Source organism: Ptychodera flava, chromosome 7, assembly GCF_041260155.1.
Source record: "Ptychodera flava strain L36383 chromosome 7, AS_Pfla_20210202, whole genome shotgun sequence".
Taxonomy (NCBI): domain Eukaryota; kingdom Metazoa; phylum Hemichordata; class Enteropneusta; family Ptychoderidae; genus Ptychodera; species Ptychodera flava.
Window position 1 is genome coordinate 20,402,356 of NC_091934.1, and position 4,511 is coordinate 20,406,866.

Here is a 4,511-nt window from a genome sequence, read left to right on the forward strand (position 1 = left end):
TTATATGTCATCTTTGGGGACACTTCACACCTACATCGCCAAGAGTTAACGTTATTTGCCGTCGCATTTCGAAAAGACAAATGAATTTACCGAACGAACGTGTATGACATAATTTTGTCTCTTCCAATCAATTACAAACATTTTGTGCAGCGGGGAATGCTTCCTTTGAATTCAGAAAATAAATCAAAGTTGCTTTAGATACAAACAATACATCGAAGATGTCCTTCAAAACTGTTTTGTCTGTTACCGCTGATAGGTGGCGCTCTCTAGTGTACATTGCGTAGGTCTTACGGACGAAAAAATGGCGACAGACTGACTGCGCGGACATCATCCAAACGATGTCGTAGCAGTTTCCCAGTCGCAGTTACGTTACTCTGATAAAACATTAGTCATTTGTTGAAACCTTGTTACATAGCCTCAAAGACATTTCTTTTCAAATCTACATACACTTGATGACGTCACCCGGACTACTTTTGTAACATGGCTATCTGTAAACTATGCACCAGCACAGCGGTTCACACAAGGTTGAAGCACGGTAACTCCATAGGGAATACTGTTGAATCTAGATACTGTGATACGACTTGTCAGGTCTCATGAAGGTGTCCCCGCGGTTTAACTGATTTCTTCTCACGATAGATAAAATAGGAGAGATTTCTGCTCACGAGAGTTAAAATACGATGTTCTACTGATGATCATGCAATATCTTTAGGATCAAATCTTTCACAATTACTATAGACGCAAAATGTTGTGCTTCATTGCGCAAAAATATATAACTAAACAAAGAAACTTCGATTTGAAAACAAATAGTGATTAGCATTTAACTAGGTCGAATTCGCCCGGGGACAGATATTGAACTGTCGAGCTTTTACAATAGTTTGTTGATATACCACTTTTTGGACACATTTGAACGCTTAAGAAGTAAAACGAAGTTATCAGATGCCCAGATTTGTTTTATCGAAAGTGCCATTGTTCCTACAGACTTAATACCGTGGCGTCCACCATTTAGGTTGTGGGGACCACGATCCCACAGTGAACATAAGTTCCAAGGCAAATTGCACACCAGTACACGGTCACTGATCGTGGTTCGTTGTTTTCAATCCATGTGTGGTGTTTACCTCCTTGCTGTTACAAACAAAACAAAGGGATATTTTTTGCTTTGCCTGAAGATGCTCATCATATGAATTTGCACATCATGGAAGGTATATCGTCGAAAGAGGCCGGTGAACTGCACCGCCTACATTCCAGAGCCTGATTTACCGACAGACAATGGCTTGGGTGTGTCCGGTTCGTTTTGCAACTCCGAACAAAAGCTGCCCGCCGATTCAACGTCCCTTTTGTATTTTAAAGTAAATGGTCTGTAGGGGCTATTGAAGAATTCGTTACGTAACTGGATAGGGGAAGAAAATCTACGAATTTCGATTTAACAAGTGAGTTTTGTAACGAGCACATTTTTAAATAGCAATCTAAAGAGCATTGAAAACGTAGATAAGGTATGTTTCTACGACCGATGCGACGTATATTGCGTTTGGCTATTCAGGAATCACAATATTCTCAGTCTAATACAAGACCTTGGTCACCAGGTTCAACGTTAAACAAGTGAAGTTTACTAGTCAGTCAGGCGGAACCTCGCCACAGCTAAATCGATAAAATTTGTACGTGAGAGGGGTTTCCTTTTGCTGCGATCACACGAGAGGACATTGTTAAACTAGCATATTGTACGGGGGCTGGAAAAGTTTATCCGCTATCGACACTTTCTTCATCTGTGTTCTAAATAGTTTTCTTACGAGTGTTATGCTAATAGAGTTTCGGCGCTTCTCACACGCGAACCTCTCGACAACTATGAGCATGCGCAGACGAGTTAAATGGCACACTTTCTGGGTGTGGTTCTGCAGAAATTTGTTCACTTTACCGAAGAAAAATAGACCTCTACAAACAGGTAGCTCGTGTTTAAAGAATGCAGTCTGTAATGTGAAAAATTTGAAAGTAATGTGATGGACTGGCTTTTATCACCGGAGAAAACTTATGAAAATATGCTTTAAAGGCCGTCACATGGTTATAATCCAACATAAGTATCGCCGTTGAATGCTTTAAAACTTAAGGGCTAATCGCAAAAAAATGTACCAATTCGTTCATAGTTTAGCTAGCATCTACGTCGAAACTGAAAAACAAAAATGTTCGGTCGTGTTTTCTCACTACGTCACAACCGGCTCGATGACAGGGTGGCGATGTATTTGTGTTTGCCTTCACACTTTGGATTGAATAACACGAGCATGTTTGCCGAGCAGCCGTAACAACTGAAGGATCAGGGAGTGGTTAGATCGACCAGAGCCGCCTACGATTTTTTATACTCATTCCGCCGCAGGACTCGGGGTGCCAAAATCACCTGCCCTTTTGAATGTTGAATTTCCGAGTGCACAAAAATGAAAGTAAAAGCCTGGGTTGTGAGAATTAAGAGAGAAATAATTGTGGCTGGAATTCATTTGTTTGATGATTATGTTCTCTTCGACAGATACGTAATAGAAAGTGAGAGTATGTAGTGCGTACCCGAGTTTAACTCCAACTTTTCACCAATAGGTTATGTAAAGCTGGCTTTTCTGTTCCAAAAACAAGATGTTACGGTACGCGTCTACCTGACACTGGCTGGTGTTCCTGATAAAAATCTGCTAGCTAGCTTATAAAGCGACGTGAACCACATTGCAACCGAGCGCACGACACCACGCCGATTTTTTTTGTCACATGGACAGAATTGAACGATTTGTTTGTAACGCAAGCGACGATTTTGTTTCGATTTTGTAACAGGGCGAAATGGTGGGAACTCACCTCCGTCTGCCGGGGAGAAAGGCTCGGGCGATGGAAAGAAAGATGAAAAATGTTGAACTCCTCCGCTGTTACCCCCACTTCACGGAAGCGACTGAGGGATGCTGTAAGAGGTGTCCGGTGATGAGAAGATCTTGAGTGAAGCTTTCGCTTATAGTGTTATACCTTTATCTATGATGGGCGCCATTCTCATGTAAATGCAAGTTACCTAACAAGTAGACACTTCTATTGAATTGAAAGGGAAACTTGATTGGTACGACGCCAACTATACGGAACAAGGCCCTCTCCATGACACTCCCTCTTAACCCTCCCGCACGATATATACTCGGGGCCGGGACTATCTTCGACGCGATGGCAAATGATTTTAACTAGCAACCCGACAAAACGGTAGTTGATACAGAGCCCACCGCGGTCATTTAAGCATCGAATCGATGAATTAGAGTGAAACTTGACAATGTCGGCATGCACTCCGGACGAGCCTTTGTCATTCATGTATTTCGGATTGGCAAAGCAGGAAAGTTGACACCTTAATATCTATTGTCACTTGGGGTGTTCGGAGATGTGTTGACAGCTACCAACATTTAGAGCCTAACCATGGTTTCGACGTAGACCGCCCTGGTTTTGCAACAGGACAGCAAAGAGCTGGGTTCATGGACTTTTCATGAATACCCGTGTGACTCATGCTAAGCTTTAGCCCTACCGGGTTACGCAATGGGACTCAGTGAAACTTCAAATAATGCCCACGCTTGCACGCTCTTATCTAAACACTGTGATTCGGTGTTATGCGCACTGACCGACAGTCCACTTCAACCTAGACTAGCCCACGAGTCATTTAGCATTTCCCTGGAACTTTTCTTGGGCGTATGCAGTGGCTACTAGCTGTAGCTTTTCGCTATCACCCAACCATCAACGCGATGGGCTGACGATGTTTGTCCTGTGATCCTTATGTTTAGTGATCACACCATTATAAAAGCGACAGTTTGCTGAAGACTTTTCCTACAATACAGATCCACTCTGTCATGCATGATAATGAGCTCTGAGACACGGGGGAAATCTAACTTCCACCTGTCTCCAAGATATGGCGATGAAGCGCACACGTCCACCAGCACGCATATCCTCAACGTTCCCCACACTTATCGCAGCCCTTCACACCCAGACAAGGCTAAACAAGCAACTTATCATCCGATAACACGTTAAACCGGATGCAATTACTGTAGATTTTAATAGCATTGACAAATATCTAGCCTCTGTGGGTACATTAAGACCCTATCTATGACACCAGTGAATTGAGAAGATTAGTGTATTTCCAGAACACGTTCTTGCTCGAGAGAATGATCAAAAAAGTTCACGAAACTGCTGACCCGATGACCCCATTGTTGTTTATGTAAACTATCCGGTTACATACCTGTATTATATCAATCCTTAAACCGTTACGTGTTGTGGTAAACACATGTACATATACACATATGCAAACACAAAAACGTTATATATATATATATATATATATATATATATATATATATATATATATATATATATATATATATATATATATATATATATATACATATACACACGCCACATGATGCCATCGCAGATGTCTTGCAGCACTGTGTCGTATAATTAGAAAGGAGTCGGAACTGACGACGAGTGATGATGTAGAACTTGAACTTGTTTATTGAATACGGAACCAT